This window comes from Sus scrofa, chromosome 3 (assembly GCF_054392235.1).
Source record: "Sus scrofa isolate SSC_HxYL_T2T_F1_AM1 chromosome 3, Sscrofa_HxYL_maternal_Yorkshire_Landrace_v2.0, whole genome shotgun sequence".
Taxonomy (NCBI): Eukaryota; Metazoa; Chordata; class Mammalia; order Artiodactyla; family Suidae; genus Sus; species Sus scrofa.
Window position 1 is genome coordinate 16,291,054 of NC_139385.1, and position 19,145 is coordinate 16,310,198.

General features: G+C 39.5%; 1 protein-coding gene and 1 non-coding gene across 4 annotated transcripts in view; one reads left to right on the forward strand and one right to left on the reverse strand.

Annotated features, from left to right (window-relative positions):
- The window catches only part of TPST1 (tyrosylprotein sulfotransferase 1), a 110,539-nt gene that overhangs the window by 15,375 nt on the left and 76,019 nt on the right, over positions 1-19,145 (reverse strand).
- Positions 9,149-9,277, forward strand: LOC146404426 (small nucleolar RNA SNORA19). Its single transcript, XR_014842647.1, has one exon. It is a non-coding gene; the product is annotated as a small nucleolar RNA SNORA19 (small nucleolar RNA).

The following is a 19,145-nucleotide window of genomic DNA, read 5'->3' on the forward strand; positions in this document are numbered from 1 at the left end:
AATCATGTAGAATGATTAAGAAATCATATCATTTTACTTCAAGATACTTATCAGGCAAGAATGCTAGGTCATTTCTATTCACAGGTAAATGTACTTCACTGAGTTTTCACAAACACCGAAAGATAGCTAATACATACAAGTACATTCAATAATAATTTTAACAATTTCCTTTCACTGAGGTGCTTTTTCTTTCTTTTCTCCAATTGGGGAACTTGTACTTATCGTTTAAACATGAGAATCCAGTAGCGCCATTTCTGTGTCCTTGTGGCATCCTGAATGCCCTTACTTTTATGGCACTTATCATGCTGAATGACAGTTAATTACAAATCTATCTTCATTATACTTTTGAAGGAGAGGAGTAGACTCTTAATCACCCTTATGTCCTGGATTCAGGGATGAACGGTTAGTTCGATTTAAAAAAAAAAAAAAAGAAAGAAAGAAACGCAGAGACCCTCTCATAGTGGTCTCCATTTTTTACAAATTATGGACTGAGAATAGTTTCTGAGGCCAATTTATAATATAGACTAAGCACAGAGAAGCAGAAGAAGCAACTCCACTGGGACCTTCCTAATTTGAATCTGCTGAACCTTCAGGGCTACAAATGGCATTACTTTATAGAATATTGTTATTCATTCGGTTCAATCCTATTCTTGGGAATAAAAGAATTCAAGACTTTTAAATGATTTTTTTTGTTTGTTTTTGTCTTTTTAGGGCCAAACCTGCAGCATATGGAAGTTCCAGGCTAGGGATCAAATCGGAGCTGTACCTGCCAGTCTACACCACTGCCACAGCAACATAGGATCCGAGCCGCATCTGCGACCTACACCACAGCTCATGGCAATGCCAGATCCTTAACCCACTGAGTGAGGCCAGGGATCAAACCCATGTCCTCATGGATACTAGTTGGGTATCCACACCAGGAACTTTTAAATTATTTTTTGGTAATAAATTATATATCTTAAATAAAGGGATCCCTTCTGCTTAACTGCACCTTGAAATGTTCATGATAACTGGTGCCAGGTAGCCCCTCCCCGCCAAAAGGTGGACCATCTAATAAATCCTCCCTGGCCCTAACATTAGTAAACCTTCAATAAGAGAAAGAATATAGCTCACTTTCAGAGAGCTCTAATCATGATCCTTTTCTCTTGCCTGGAAGACCATTCTAGAAAAATCATGCTACAGATACAAGTACTTTGCCTTATTTTTCCTTTTTTTTCTTCTTAAAAGTGGGCGCAATGAAAAGGAAAGCAGGGCTAGGACATTCATATTTCATGTAGAAAAGAAGAAGGCCAATAAAGAAAAGGGGAGGCTAAGAACAAGGAAGTATGCCACAGCTTCTCTTCTGTTAAGATGTTCAGTTAAACTAGGTTGAAGAATTCAAAATCAGTAATGGGGCAGAAAGATAATGTTCCAAGTTTCCATAAAGCAGAAAATAAAGCCTGATTTACTGAAACAGAGACGGATAACTGTTGAGTTCAGTGGAAAGGACACCAAGTCCTATGTGTGTACATGCATTTCCCCCCATACAGCTCCACGTGGTGGTATTTTTACTCTTTTTGACTGGCTAAGATTTGAATCCCCTTCCTACATTTGGGAAATGCCTCGTCCCATGAGTCTTGATGGGAGACAAACCTTGCCTCCTGTATCAAGGCCGAAGATAAGATAACATACATGGCTTTGCTTTGAATCTCCTTCTACATAATTAATAATAACAATAATGTTTACAAAGTGATTATTTTTCATTAATTTTCTGAAAACTCCAGGGCTATACGCTTGGTCAAATTTTCACCTGGTGCTGATTCCATTTTGCTTTATTATTCATTTCTGAAAGAGAAGAGCTGTTCACATGTCAAATATTTACAAGACTTTCATGTTGGGCACGGGCCAGGACTACATTCTGGGTTAGTGAGTATTCTCTTTATGACACAGATTACATGTGAGAATTGGGATTTTTACGTTTACTTCTCTACAACTGCCCTTGGTGTTTGCTGATTCTAGAAACCTATGTTCTTATCTAAAAGTGTCTACACTGGGTGTCCCTTTCACCTTTCAATGACCTTCCCTGCACTTGTTGATCATTCCTTAATGTCTTCTCTCAACGGGTTCCTCTTATATTTTGTTTTATCATCACTGCATTTGTCTGCTTCTGTCTTGTTGCTGGGGCTGTGGATTTCTCCAAGTGTCAAACACAGAATTTATGTTTTTATTTCTTGCCATGGTTATAGTTTTACATGATTTCCAAGATGAGAAGAAAACAGCTGTCTTTACTCCAGCGTTTAAAAACTGAAATTCAGATGTCTTTTCCCCTCCTGATTTTGAGTAGAAATAAAGTATAATATATAAAGGAAAATGTGCAAATTATGGCTGAGCTGTTCAATGAAGTTTTATGGAATGAACACAGATTGAGAGACAGACCCAGCAGCTTCCCTTGTGCCTCCGCCTAGTCATAAAGTATCTCTCTTCCCCAGTAAAGGCACATATAGATGAAAGTAATGGATGGAGAAAAATATATTATGCTAATACTAATCAAAAGAAAGCTAGAGTAGCTATATCAATTTAAGACAGATAGCCTTCAAAGCAAATGAAGTTATTAGCGATAAAAAAATAGTAATACTTAATGAAAATGGAGTTCATTCTCTAAGAAGACATAGCAATCCTTAATCTGCATGTGCCTAACAACAGAACATTCAACTACATGGGGCAAAAACTGATAGAAATGCAAGGAGAAGCAAATGAATCCGCTATCAGGGTTGGAGACTTCACATCCCTCTGTTTGAAATGGACAGATCCAGCAGGTAGAAATTTAGTAAGGACATAGCTGAACTCAATGATATCATCAATCAATTGGTTAGAATTGACATCTAAAAACAAATACGGATGTAAAATAGGGGTGTATGTCTGTACTCTCCAGCTCTGCCCAGCAAGAGAGTCTAGGATTGGCAATACCCCACTTGCAATGAGCACAGCTAACACCCTGATCTTGGTTTCATAATACCATTCTCCAGTCAACAGAACCAGGGCTAAAAGAAAACTACAAAATAAGCTCAGAACATCTGGTGGTGCCAGAAAGTAAGAAAGTGTTTAAAGACAGATGGAGTCATGTCTAAAGGGCCCAAAGGCCAATGTGAAAGGGCTCCCACCAAACAGATTTTGGACAACTTGAGCATCAAAATGAATAATGATATTAACTCTTTGCCTAAAATAGGACACCATGAGTTCATAGTCATATAAATGAATAAATTGAAAGTTTGTTGAAGAAAAGGATATTTACATAGTCTCAAAGAATCTCCTCAAAAAAATACTAATTGATTAATGAAAAAAAAAAAAAAAGAGTAACCACAGTGAATAAGTCTGGCAATCAAATTACCATAAATAATCAAATTGATTATCATTAGCATTGGGACAAACTGGAACTGTGCACCACCTGTTAAGTCTTAGCTAGAGCAACTGTGTAAGAAAAAGAAATAAAAGGCATCCAATTTGCAAAGGAAAAAGTAAAAATACCTCTATTTGCAAATGACATGATTCTATATGTAGAAAACCCCAAAGAATCTACACATACATAAAAGAGTAACTAAACTAGTAAATGAATTCAGCAAAGTTGCAAGATAAAAAAGCAACCTACAAAAAATGAGCCATGTTTAAATGCACCAGCAGTGAATAATCAAGAAGGAAATTAAGAAACCATTTCCGGAGTTCTCCTCGTGGCTCAGTGGAAACGATGACTAGCATCCACGAGGGCATAGGTTCAATCTCTGGCCTTGCTCAGTGGCTTAAGGATCTGGCATTGTCGTGAGCTGTGGTGTAGGTCACAGACACAGCTCAGATCCCACATTACTGTGGCTGTGGCGTAGGCCAGCAGCTATAGCTCCAATTCGACCCCTAGCCTGGGAAACTCCATATGCCAAGGTGTAGCCCTAAAAAGAAAAAAAAAAAAGAAAAGAAAAGAAAAAAGAAACCAATTTCATTTACAATAGCATCTAAAAGAAGAATAAACACCCAGGAATGAATTTAAAGAGAGTAGGAAATGGCACAATCACTGTGGAAAACAGTTTGGCAGTTTCTCAAGAAGTTAAACATAAAATTATCACATGACCCAGCAATTCCACCCTAGGTATTCATTCAAGAGAAATGAAAACATGTACATGACTGATCATAACAGCCAAAAGGAGGAAACAATCAAATGTCCACCAATGGGCAAATGAATAAGCACAATATGGCACATGCATACAATGGAATATTACTAAGCCTGAAAAATGATACACGAGCAGTTCCCAATGTGGTGCAGTAGGTTAAGGATCCGGCGTTGCCACAGCAGTGTTGTAGGCTGAAGCTATGGCTTGGATTCGATACCTAGCCCAGGAACTTCCGTATGCCACAGGTACAGGGGGAAAAAAAAAAAAAATCCATGAAACACAAAACACTCCAAATGAGATAAGTCAGACGCAAAAGACGTATATTGCACAGTTCCTTTTCTGTGAAATATCTAGACTAGGTAAGTCCATAGAGACAGAAGGCAGATAAGTGGTTCCCACAGGGTGAGGGGAAGGAGGAATGGGAATGATTACTCAAAGGTTATTCTCTGAGGTGATACACAAGTAGTGAAACTAGAAAGAGTTGGTTATTGCTTAACATTGTGAGTGAACTGAATGCCAGATCTGTACAACTGTACACTTCAAAAATATTAACTGTTATGTGAATTGCCCAGTATTTTAAAAGTTTAGGGGCTTGCTATAAATTTTTTTGCCAATGAATTTGAAATATAAGAAATGGACAAGCTCTTGGACACAAAAAACTGACATAAGGGGAAACACAGATATTACTTATTTATTACAGAAAAAATCATCTATAATTTGAAATCATCCCTGCTGTAGACCATAAAAGAAGCCTTAGTTTTCCTTTCCCTGTATCCAGGCCACTTGCATTGTGACTTGGCAATTCAGAAAAGGTCTGAGAAGTCAGAGCCTACATAGCTCATCTGATGGTGAAAATCTTTCCCATGCGTGAAGCCAGTCCCTAAAGAATGGGAGAAGTGACTATTGTGTCACATACCCAAAACTCACCAAAAAAACCACAGGGCATACAAAGAAAGGAGATATACGCCTCCCCCCACCAAAACACTCCAGAAACCAGAAACCAACTCTAAAGAAATGCAGATATGTGCAAATCATATATCTGAAAAGGAGTTAATATGCAGAATATATAATTAAATTCTAGAACTCAATAATAAAAAAATCAAGTAACTTGACTAAAAAATAGGCAAAGGACTTAACAGACATTTCTCCAAAGACAAGTCAATGGCCAACAAACATCTGGAAAGATGCTCAACATCACTAATGATCAGAGAAACACAAATCAAAATCACAATGAGATGTTACTCATACCCACTAGTAATCCCATTAGGACTATTTAAAAAAAACAAAAACAGAAAATGAGTGTTGGCAAGGATGTACAAAAACTGGAATCCCTTTTGATGATTGCTGCACAATTATAATAAAATTTATTGAGTTTAAAAAAAACTGCACTGTTGTTACAGCTGTAAAATGGTACAACTGCTTTGGAAAACAGTATGGTAGTTTGTCAAAAAATTAGGGAGTTCCCGTTGCGGCTCAGTGGGTTATGAACCTAACTAGTATCCATGAGGTTGCAGGTTTGATTCCTGGCCTCACTCAGTGGGTTAAGGATCTGGTGTTGCCATGAGCTGTGGCGTAGGCCAGCAGCTGCAGCTCCAATTCGACTCCTAGCCTGGGAACTTCCATTTGCGGCAGGGGCAGCCCTAAAAAGCAAATAAATAAATTAATTAAATAAAAAATAAAAATAAGATTACCAAATAACCCAGCAATCTCACTTCTGGGTATGTTTCCTAAAGAAGTGAAAGCAGGGTCTTGAAGAAACGCTTGCACACCTATGTTCACAGCAACACTATTCACAAGGTGGAAGCAACCAGGATGCCCATCAATGGATGAATGAATAAACCATGTGAGGTATATAAATCTAAGGGAGCATCATTCAGTTTTAAAAAGATAGAAAATCCTATTATCTGCGACAATATGAAGGAACCTTGAGGACAATATGCTAAATGAAATAAACCAGTCATAGAGAGGCAAATACTGTAAGATTCCAACTTCTATTAGGTACCTAGAGTCAAATTCAGAGATAGAAAGTGGCATGGTGGCTCTCAGGGGCTAGAAGGATGGGAGGAATGGGGAATTGTTTAATGGGTAGAGAGTATGTTTTGCAAGATGAAAAAGTTTTGGATAACTGTTTCACAATGGTGTAACTGTAATATTACTGAAGTGAACAGTTAAAAATGTTTAAGACTGTACACTTTACATTATGCATTTTTTACCACAATAAAAAAAATCAATTCCATGTAGGCTGAAGATCTAAATGAGAAAAGTAAAGCAATCAACCTTTACAGATTAACAGGAGAATATCTTCGTGGCCTTGAGTATTAAAAAGGTTTATTAAATGGTATAACAAAAACACTAAACATAAAGGAAAAGGTACTAAATTAGGCATTAAAATTAGGAACTTCTATTTCTGAAAGGCACCGTTAACAGAGAGAAAAGGCAAATAGATAAGTGGGAGAAGATTAAGTGAAATACAAATGGACTCCACACATCAAAATATATAGAGAATTTCTGCAAATGATTCAGTAGAAAATTAGGTAAAAGAATTTTATAATATATTCTAGTGGCAAATAACATAAAAAAGTGTTTCCTCTTATGGGATATGAAGAAATAGAAATTTTAATCAAAATGAAACGCTCTTATGAGAAAGACTAAAATTTTAGGAGACTAACAAACAGTAGAACAACTGAAATTCTCACACACCTGCTAGTGACAGAGTGTAATCTCTGTTTCCCAAAGAGTTGGGAAACACCTTAACATCATCTCCTAAATTTTCATGTGCGAGTGCTCTCTGACCCACACTTCATTCTGTGAAGGGAAGGATTTAACTCAGGAGGCCTAGCTTGCTCAAATGTTGCACATTCCCGAGAAAGGCCTATTTTCAGGACTGGCTCTTGGCTGGCTCCCACTATCTGAGCTTGGAATGTTCTATCTATAAGAATATATTTGCATGTCTGAGGCCTTGGGCCAGGCTGTACCAGTTTGAGTAGATAGTTTATTTTAGTAATTAATTTATAGTGAACATCTGTTTTTCCTCTGGGGGGGGGGTGTCTGGAATGTAACTGAGGTCAGTCATGCAGGCACTCACTACATGCCTCCATGATTGACCGCCCCCAAAAAACCCCTGGATTCAAAAGCTCTGGTGAGCTCCCTGGCTGGCAACAACACACATGGGTTGTCACATGTCACTGGGTGAATGAAGCAAATCCTGTATGACTGCACTGTAAGGGACATATAAAAGACTACACCCAGAGTTTCCCCCATGCACTTTTTCCCTTTGAAGATTTTACTTTATATCCTCCTGCTGTCATTAACTGCAATTGTGAATGTTGAAGAACTGTGAGTGGTCTTGGGAACTCTTAACGTAACTCTTAGGCATATTCTCAACAAAAATGCATACTTATTTTCATCAAAAGACATGTATGAGGATGGTGTATATCAAAGTTAAAACATCTCTAAAACTATAAACAACTCAAATATCCCAATAGTTGTGTAATTATACTAGAACATTAAATAACAAAAATGAGTTACTGTGAAATGCAACAAACTGAATCTCACAAATGTTAAAGAAACAAGACATTAAAAGAATACCTTCCACCTAAAGACTAGCAGGAATATAGCTGTAGCTGAACACACTGAGTTCATTACTCATTTAGACAAAGCGAGACACAATCATGGGGAATGTGGGGTGTCTCACTCAAGAGTTAGAAAGGACTTTCATGATCCAGGTTTTGGTTTGGTGATTTTGGGAAGAGTCCAAGGAAGCAGGGGTTTGCTCTGGACTGGATGCTGGCAGCAAGCAGGGATAATTCTATGACTGCACATCTTAATACATTTTATCTAGAAGGAAGGCAGACCAGAAGGGAAACGAAAGCTATTTTTTGTTCACTCGTATTAGGCAAGTGAGTATTTGGTATTTTGTGGTTTGCACAGTGACCTGGATTTTCTTTGTGCTCAAACAACATTATGAAACGGTCTTGTCTTTTCTCGGTTCATCATGGTTAAAGAGTAGTCTTTCTTGTGTTGGTGTTCTGTGCCTCCAATAGGAGACCAACATGGCTTAGTAATGAGTATCAAGCCAGTTTCTAATAAACCATGGCCTAGAGGTTACATCCGATTAGTTCCTAGATGTCAGAGATTGCTTTTTTTTCTTTCCTCAAAATATATTGCACGATTCCATCTCTATGAAGTTTAAAAACAAGCAAAATTAAATCTATGATTGGAGAATTCAGGACAGAAGTTATCTGTGGAAAGAAGGAAATTGGAGGAGGAAATAATCTAGAAGGGTAGGCAAGGGACTTCTAGTGGTAGTTACCACTTCCTTGGAAAGAAGAAGAAGTATCTCCGGGTTGAAAAATGGTGGAAAAATAGAAAGGAACTGGCAAAGTCTGTACACTTTTCATTCATTATAAAACATGACCAATAGACTTTCACTCTAAGATGAGGTCTTTGTACGCTCTCCTGCCTGTCAAATCATTATGTAGGAGAATGTGCAGCTTGTTGAAAAGTAAAATATATTAAGTGAAAAATGTATGAAGAACTCACATGAAGTCCACTGATGCTTACTTAAGATTTCAACTCCCAAATGAATATTTGAACAAAGCAATGCTGAACTGCTATCAACGTCTTCTATTTTGCTTCAACAACAACAATAAAAGAATACAAGCATACCTTGGAGGTGCTGCGGGTTTGTTCTAGACCACCGCAATAAAGCAAATAGCACAATAAAGAAAGTCTCACCAGTTTTTTGCTTTCCCAATGCATATAAAAGTTATGGTTACACTATACTGTGGTCAATTAAGTGTGCAATGGTATTATGTCTAAAGATAATGTACATGCCTTAATTTTAAAATGCTTTATTGCTAAAAGATACTAACCATTATCTGAGCCTTCAGTGACTCATAATCTTTTTGCTGGTAGAAGGTCTTGTCTTGATATTAATGGCTGCTGACTGATCAGGGTGGTGGTTTCGGAAGGCTGGGGTGACTGCAGCCATTTTTAAGAATAAGACAATGGTGCACATTTTATTGTCTTTTTTCTTTATGTCAAGAGAAAAGATATTTCTGATATGCTAAATAAACCTTTGGAGGTCAATTAGCAGCATGACTAACTCAGCCATTGCTATCAGTCACCTTCAAACAAGAAAAACAAACACACACCAGAATAAAACAATGATGAAGTCTGCTGCAATGACTGACTCTCCCTTTCATGAATGGTTTGTCTATAGCATGCAATATTGTTTGAAAGCATTTTGTCACAGAACTTCAAAACTGGGGGTCAATCCTCTCAAACTCTGCTGCCCAAGTTCTTCAAAAACTGTGTTGTGAAAAACTGAGAATCTATGAGGAACTGTTACAGATTCAAGGAAACTAAAACAACAAGAAATTAAATACAATATGTAACCTTAGAATAAAATGTACACTGGTGGAGTTCCCGTCGTGGCGCAGTGGTTAACGAATCCGACTAGGAACCATGAGGTTGCAGGTTCGATCCCTGGCCTCGCTCAGTGGGTTAACGATCCAGGATTGCTGTGAGCTGTGGTGTAGGTTGCAGACGCGGCTTGGATCCCACGTTGCTGTGGCTCTGGCGTAGGCCAGTGGCTACAGCTCGGATTCGACCCCTAGCCTGGGAACCTCCATATGCCGCGGGAGCGGCCCAAAGAAATAGCAAAAAGACCAAAAAAAATAAAAATAAAAATAAAATAAAATAAAATGTACACTGGTAAGTGAGAAAAGTTAGGAAATACGTTATTGGGCAATGAAATATAGGCTATAAATTAGATAAAGTACATAAAAGCATTGTGTCAACATGAACACTTTGTGACTTGATAACTGTATTACAGTCATGTAAGAAAATATTCTTATTCTTAGGAAATATTAAAAGCAAAGGGGCATGATAAACGCAAGCAATACTCAAATTATACATAAATAAAATACAATATAGTGTGTGTGTTTGTAAGTTTAAAAAATGATAACATAAAACTTTATCTGGTAAATATATCACATACACATATATACAGAGAGAGAGGGAAAGAGAGAGGAAGAGAGGAGGAGGAAGGTAGGATACAGGGAGGACAGAATTATGGGCAAATGTTAAAAATTAGTGAATCTGCATTACTCTTCCAACTTTTCTGTCAGTATTAAATTATTTCAAAAGAAAAAAGCACTATGGATATTGCTCCATTACCATTCTTTCCTTCGCTTGAAAATATGATGAAAGATATGGATTCTATTTCCAGGAATATCAACTTGCATCATCAACACATATAAGTTTGCATATTACTGCAGGGGGTTCGAAGACACCAAGGAGTACATGCAGGTTAAGAATCACTGCTCCATAATGTTCCAACATTTAGAACTACAAAAGAGAATTCCGCCGCCAGCCAGTATAGGTTTTGTTCCTTTGTAGGTAACCTATTTTTTTCTACCTCAACATATGCAGGCTTTTTTTCAGGGTCCTTGAGGTTTAAAAATAGCACCAAAATATGTGTAGGTATAGACATTTTTCTTTTTGCTATTTCTTTGGGCCGCTTCCGAGGCATATGGAGGTTCCCAGGCTAGGGGTCGAATCGGAGCTGTAGCCACTGGCCTACGCCAGAGCCACAGCAACGCGGGATCCGAGCCGCGTCTGCGACCTACACCACAGCTCACGGCAACGCCGGATCGTTAACCCACTGAGCAGGGGCAGGGACTGAACCCGCAACCTCATGGTTCCTAGTCGGATTCGTTAACCACTGCGCCACGACGGGAACTGGTATAGACATTTTTTCACAATGTTCTTTAATTTTAAAATACAATGAACCCTTTTATTCTTCAGGTCATTTTCAGCCTTGGACACTTTCTACAATGACACATTTGATTAATGCTTCTGTTCCCTTTCTTCTGGTTTCTCCTTTGGAGATTTCTATTATTCATTGGTGAAACCTCAATTTTCTTTCTTCAATGTGCTCTTTTCTCTTAACTATCATTCTCACCTCTGACCTCTCACAGTGCACTCTCGACGTGCATCTCAAGCACGTTCTCTGTGTCATTCGACTCCCTCGGTAGCGCCAATTCTGCCCTCTTATCACGTGCTTCTTCCACCCCAGACACCTTGTTTACTTGGAGCTATGGCTTATGAGAGGATATCAAAGAGGGACGATGACAGGGCTAGCATTTTTAGCAGATCCGCTAACAACTCTTACTTCCTGATTTTCTAGTCAGGGAGACCCTCCAATTTGGAATTAGGAATGAGAAGCAAAGGTGGGTCAAAGCCCTATTCTGGCTTCTCTGTGGCCATCAGTAATCTGGGGTTTAAGGAACTGATATACATGTGGTCTTCAGTACAATCAATGATGAACTTACTGGGAAATTTTCCCATAGTTTTTTTTCATATCTTTATTTTACAGCGAGGTTCCTTTTTATCGGGGTATCTTTATGGAATTTTTTGGGAAGGCAATTGGAAGAAGCTATTTCAGGCACTGGTAATCTGACACCAAATTAACCTAAGTGTCTTTTCCCTTATTTTCCATGAATAACAGCATAGGGTAAAACATTACTTCAAATTATTCTGATTTACTATATTCCCACTGATAGCTACTGGGTTTTCTAGGAGTTAGGTACTACTGTTTAGTACAACTATTTATGAATGTTCGGACTAGGTATTTACTGACATAAAGAGAAGTGATTCTTTCTTTAAAATTCCAAAGGAAACTGTCAATAGCTTCCCAACCCAAACTCTAAGCTGCAAGTATCTTCTCTCTTTCAAAAGGCAGTCTAACTAATGAAGGCAGATGAGAGGACCCCTGCAACCTGCTACTTTAAGAGAGTGGATTCCCCACAGGCCTTCAGAGGGGATTACACAGTTGCTAAAGAAGACAGTTAAAATGTATTAAATCATGAACAGCACAGTACAGAACATGTGCTTGAACACATAACAAAGGGGCTCCTTGTTTTTCTTTTCTTTTTCTTTTGGCTGAGCTGGCAGCATGCAGAAGTTACCAGGCCAGGCATCAAACCCACACCACAGTAGTGACCCAAGCCACAGCAGTGACAATACCTGGTACTTAGCTTGCTGAGCCACCAGGGAACTCAGCACAAAGGGGCTCCTCTGACATTGATCTAGGTAAACAGAAGACAAAAGAAGGCCTGTTTTATAAAGCAAATATGAGTGCATAAAACCCCTTGCTCTCAAAAGGATTTCTGGCAGAAAACACAAATTACTGGGATACACTTTTGAATGACAGTGCCAAAGTGGTGACAGAGAAGATGAGAAAGATTTGATTCTAAAGGATGAGTCAAAGGACACAATCTTACTGTGATTATTCCCTTGGGGCACTCTCAGACACTTCACCCTTCCTGTAGACAAACTCTTTTGTTTCTAAAATCAGTTTTTATCCCTTTAAAACGCAGTAGGAAAATTTCTGTCATCTTATCATTACCTCGTTTTTTTCTATGTCATCTTTTCTCTCCAACCACCTGTATCTTCCCTCTGGATAAAAACTAGGTCTTTGCAACTCTTGAAGCGACCAGAAGGTGTTACCCCAGATGAATTATTTAGTAATTACTTGTTTAATAATCAAAGCCTTTAAAGGATACCTCCAAACACAGACTGAGTTATTCTGAGTGATGGTAAAATGCACTACTCTGAACCTCCTTATGTGTTTTTTATAGAATGCCTGAAGGAAACAATTCTGTCTACATATAAGATCAAGGCAAGATAGTTAAAAAAAACACCAAGGTAAGGAACTGAATTTAATTCTACTGTGTTGCTTTGAGGGCCTGTGAAAATCTTAGGCAAATGGGCTAAGTATTCCTTTAACTAAAATAGCTAAAATTTGAGTACAAGAAATTAAGGCAATAAGGAACAGCTAAAGATGCATCATACTTCAAATTCACCCAGGATAGTATTAGTTGGAATATTCCTCCTATAGCTAGAGGCCCAGTAACGTCATCAAAAAGCGGAGTTTGTCCTGAAAGTGAACTAGGATGTCTCCCATGGCTGTGGCAAGGGCAGAGCTGCAGACGATCTTCACGGACAACTAGAACCAGGACTTCGATGATGTCACTCTCGTGGCCTCTTGGCCCTGCTTCCCTCAATGGGTTGGCTTCATTCTTTCCACACACTGAGGAATGGAGCCCCATTAGTAGTTAAGACACGAGTAACAGAATAACTGGTCAAAGCAGCTCAAACACATATGAATTCCATAGATGAGGCGGATGGTGAGTCCTGAGCTAGACTTAGTAGCTCAGAAATTAGGGGGTCTCAGCCTCTTTCTTTCTTGTCTTCTGTCATCCTCAGAGTGTCAGTGATAACTTCTATGGTCTCGAGGAGGCTACAGCAGAGCCAAGCCTAATGTGCGTCCATAGCAATGTTCGAAAGCACGAAGGAAGGGGTAAGCTCTCTTCATACAATTCTTTATTTTCTCAGAAAGTTAAATATCTCCCAGAAAACCCCCAGCAGACATCTCCTTACCTAGCACAGTCTAGAAAAAACTAGCCACATAGCTATCCTACTTATAAGGGAGCCTTGTAAATTCAGCATCAGGAATTTTTAGCTTATTTTTAAAGAGAGGTTCCTAGCAACAGGGAGGATGGAACAGGCAATCAACCGTGTCTAACAGTTCCACCAACAGTTTCTATGCCTCATATCCTATGGCCCTCACCTCCAGAGAGGGACCACTCAGCTTTCCTCAGTACCAATTCAAAAATTCCAAGGAAAGATCCTATTTGCATGGGTTGAGTCAGGTTCCCACTCCTGAACCAAAGTGCTATGACCTTCAGAGGGGTTATCGTGCTAGACTGTTGTCAGCTCAATACCATCACCACTCCTGTCAAAGGCTAGGAATTATGTTTCCCAGAATCCCCTTCCCTACATGGTTCCAGGATAGAGATTGCTAACGAGAGGAATTCATATGAAACTTGAAAGAAATTAAATCATTATTCTTGGCAGGTTAGGGCAAACATAGTGGCATCTTTAGCTAAAAGGGGTTCTCTGATTTGATTAGATTCAAAGGTGGTCAATGGGACAACAGCAGCCCATAGTAAATGAGGCAAAAGTTACTTAATCACCTTAGTCATATGCCCATAAAATACAAAGCTTTGGGCAAACAAATAATTGCTACAAGAGAAGGTATCACCAGAAAGAAATTTTTTTAAAAAAGAAGGTATCAGTGGAAAAAGAATATAAAAGAATACAAGACTGTGGAGTTACTTCTAGAGTGCTGGGGAACTTGGAAAAAAGAAGTGATAAACTGAAGTATTTAAATTCCTGTCTCAAATCCTAAAACCAGAAAGCTTCTATGGATGCCCTGAATGCCCTTATCATTTACAGCCCCTGGATTAATAGTTCTGAGAACCAAGCCCAAAGTGTCATCTTTTGGGATAACAACAATGAGTTCACAGCCATGTAAAGTATTGTACATATTAACGTTAAGGCACCAACCCTGAAAATTAAGATGAAGATAGTTGGGAAGATGTTGGTGAAAATCTCGAATTCTCAAATTTTACTGAGCCTTATGTAGGTTAGGATATAGTCATGGAATCAAAGCCACTATGATTATTAAGAGAGCTTGTAGTTACGTCCATAGGGAGCTGCCTCTGTGTCGCTACCACCTCTGTGGGTCAGCTGCCAAGGGTGTGGTGGGGGCCTGGAGCCCCTGTTGGTTGGCAGGGCCAGCACTCGTGTGGAAGAGTTGGGTGTGGGACGAAGAAGGGCAAGGACAAGCATGGCAACACCAGGCACCCTCTCTATCACTGCATCTGCCTGCAAAACCTCTAGGAAGAAATGGTCATTGTTTTACTTCTACCTCCCAAATATCACACAATTGCTTCTGTGGACCAATTCTCTCCTAGAACCACACAAGGAAGAGAATTCTGGGAAGGGTAGTTCCCAGAGTTAACCAAGTTGACAACAAAACAATCCAACATACCTACTAGGTGACTACTAACCTTCCCAGTTTTCCCAAGACCATCCCAGTTTTAACACTGAAAGTCCCACATCCCAGAAACCCCTCAGTCCTGGGAAAACCAAGATAGTTGGTCATCCCACCTTCCTTGCCAATGGAGGCAGTCTTTTCTCTCCGTCTGAAAAAGGTGGCATTCTCTTGCCAAAAGAACCGTTCATGATCTCTCCTGAGGTGGCCACCTGGCAGGAGAATACTGACCCTCCCACCACCTCTCACTGCTTCTAAACTTAGAACTAGACCTAAATCCCAGGAGGCCCCAGAGAGATGAAACACAAAGTCGAACCCAAGAAGAGGTTCTGTACATACCACAAGGATTGCAAGAATTCACCCTTTTGCATCTGCAAAACCTAGGTAAAGTGTAGGAATCCTAAGACTGTTAGACCAGAGCACAAGGAGTGCCCACTGTGGCTCAGCGGTAATGAACCCGACTAGTGTCCATGAGGACGCAGGTTCAATCCCTGGCCTCACTCAGTGGGTTAAGGTTACAGCATTGCCATAAGCTGTGGTGTAGGTCACAGATGTGGCTCAGATCCCACATTGCTGCGGCTGTGGCATGGTCCAGCAGCTGCAGCTCCCATTCAACCCCTAGTTTTGGAACTTTCACATGCCGCAGGTGTGGCCCTAAAAAGACAAAAAAAGGGGGGGGAGGGGGAGACTAGAGCAGAAGGAATGTAATGTTGGATCAATCCAGATTTATCACTACGGGTACATTAACAAGATTTTGGATGCAATGTGTTAAGCTTGAGTACCTGGGAATGACTAACGATCTCTTCAGTCGGTTGACTAAATCCTGGAGCCAACAATGGTCTACATTAAATGAAGTTCAGATGCCAGAACTTCCTTGATATACTGTAAAGAAAAGCTGTCCAAAAACATAGAAAATAAGGTACACTGGGTGCAATTAATACGTCTGATTAACCTGCTCTCTTACCCTCTAACTATACTTCCCAGAGGCTCCAACTATACTTTCAAAGGCTTGGCTCTTTCACAAAGCCTTTGAGAAATACATCAGCAAAGGGTGCAACAGCCTCCCTGAAAAAGCACGTTAGTACTTCATTTCTGCAGGCTAGAAATAACAGTGAAAAAAGGTACCAATGAAATAGATTCCCTGAATTCAGCAGGGAAAAAAGATCTCAGAGTGGCAGGGGCCAAGGAGTGGCACATAATCATAGATACAAGTAGCTTTTAAGATATACCTTATAATCGTGTGCAGAGGTAGAGCACAAAAACAGAAGGGTGTGACCTGTAGAGATCCTAGAGGTAGCTGATTATGGTGTCTTTAGGACTAAAATAGGTGATTAGCCTGCTGAAGCCATACTTTAAAGGTTACACTAGAGCTGCCTTGCCCTGTCAAAATATTAAGCCAAAAACAACACTGCATTCCTAGAGTAAATGCAGAGATTAATGCCACCAACGAACCTTGAAAGATACAGGGTGATCCTTGATGAAGCAGTGACTCCCATCACACTTGCTATTTCAAATGTGTCAACTTTACTGGAGCTATCAACACAGATCCTAGGATCTAGAATGTAGCTATTGACTGAGCAAAGACTACTTTCTCTGTATTTGTTAGTAAAGATCACAGTGGTACTCTCTTATCAAGGGCTGTATCAATGCTTCAGCACTCTGTCATAATGCACAGGGACCTTGACCATCTTATCATTGCACAAGATACAATAATGGTCCAATACACTGATGACATGTTGGTTGGACCTAGTTAAAGAGGAAAGAGAGAACATGTATCAGACGGTGAAAAACAGACCCTGAAAAAAGTCATTGGCCTGTCATTTCAGTAATATTTCTAGGGATCCGGCAATCAAGGATTTATTGAGATATCTTTCCCAAGAACAAGTTGCTACATCTAGTATCTCCTTCTAAGAAATATTCTTCTTATGTCTAATGTCTATTTTGCCAATAATAATCATTTTATTGAAGACCTACTAATTCTCAAGTATTAAGTTTGATGCCCAGGATACAAAATGCATATGTAGCAGAGCAGAAATTGACAGAGCATTTCAAATCAACTATAATTTTTAAAAAATGCATATGTGGTTCTTACACTTGAAAAGTGCTAAGTGTAAAAGCAGTAGCACATAATATAAACAACCATAATATAGTGTGGCAACTGCAAGAATAAAGGCAAGAATAAAGTATAGTAGAAGGAGGAGTTCCCGTCGTGGCGAAGTGGTTAACGAATCCGACTAGGAACCATAAGGTTGCGGGTTCGATCCCTGGCCTTGCTCAGTGGGTTAACGATCCGGCGTTGCCGTGAGCTGTGGTGTAGGTTGCAGACGCGGCTCGGATCCCGAGTTGCTGTGGCTCTGGCATAGGCCGGTGGCTATGGCTCCGATTCAACCCCTAGCCTGGGAACCTCCATATGCCGCAGGAGCGGCCCAAGAAATAGCAAAAAGACAAAAAAAAAAAAAAAAAAAAAGTATAGTAGAAGGACCTGTGACACAGAAAAGGTGTCATTTCTCTTTCTGACTGAATTCACTCAGTATGAGAGTCTCTAGTTCCATCCATGTTGCTGCAAATGGCATTATTTTGTTCTTTCTTATGGATGAGTAGTATTCCATCATATATATATATATATATATATATATATATATATATATATACACACACATACATACACATACACACACACACACACACACACCCCTCTTCTTAATATGGTACCATTTACATCTGGAATCTAATATACAGCACAAATGGACCTTTCCACAGAAAAGAAAATCATGGACTTGGAGAACAGGCTTGCGTTTGTCAAGGAGGAGGGGGAGGGAGTGGGATGGATGGGGAGCTTGGGGTTAATAGATGCAGGCTATTGCCTCTGGAATGGATGAGCAATGAGATCCTGCTGTGTAGCACTGGGAACTTTGTCAAGTCACTTATGATGGATCATGATAATGTAAGAAAAAAAGAATGTATGCATGTATGTATAACTGGGTCACCATGCTGCACAGTAGGAAAAAAAAAGGTACTGGGGAAATAACAACTAATTATAATTAAGACCACTTGATAAAAGACTCTTCTCTGTTGATTGGCCTCACTATAGTCAGGCAGATGTGTAAATACTGGTGATCTTCAAATAAAAAATGTACCTTCCGTTTCCAAAAAAATAAATAAATAAAATAAAATAAAAAAGAAAAGGTTCATTTAAAAGTCTTAAAGAAAGAAGAGAGGCAGGATAATCAAGCCAGAAGGAAAAGCAATTGCAAAGGAATGGGGTATAAAAAATATGCTTAGAGAATGAAAGGAGTTTCCATCGTGGCTCAGTAGTTAACTAATCCGACTAGGAACCATGAGGATGCGGGTTCAATCCCTGGCCTCGCTCAGTGGGTTGAGGATCCAGCATTGCCATGAGCTGTGGTGTAGGTTTGCAGACTTGGCTCGGATCTGGCATTGCTGTGGCTCTTGCGTAGGCCAGAGGCTACAGCTCCAATTAGACCCCTAGACTCGGAACCACAATATGCTGTGGGTGTGGCCCTAAAAAGACAAAAAGACAAAAAAAAAAAAAAAAAAAAGAGAGAGAGAAAGAGAGAGAGAGAACGAAAGGCAGGTAGGGTGCTGTGGCTAGAAGTGTAAAAAAAAGATAAAATCACAAAGGAAGGTTGAAAGCAGAAGGCAAAGAATCTTAACACTATTCTAAGAAGTCCCTTTATGGTTAGAAAGCAGAAGGTCTCAAAAGACCACTGGTCCCATCAAAACAACAAGAAAACACCAGATAAACTAAACTTCATACTTTTCTCTAGAGCCAAAGAAGACCAGTGGATGCAAAGAAGTCTAAATGAATCAAATTTCAGAAAAGGATGAGTTCTTCAGAGGTGAGTAAAAAGCCTCTTTCCATATTAAATCAACTGCCGAGTCTGGGTATAGGTGGACAGGAAAGCAGGCCTATTGGAGGTGAAAAGATTTTGCTGATGAGACAAAAGAAGCTGAACTTTTACTGACAGTGTAGACTGGTATGATGGATTTGAATGCAGAAGAGCCCTAAGTATAAAAACAAATCTCTCAGGTCTGACAATTGTACCCCAGGGGAATTCTGCTGAGTAAGTAACAGTGGG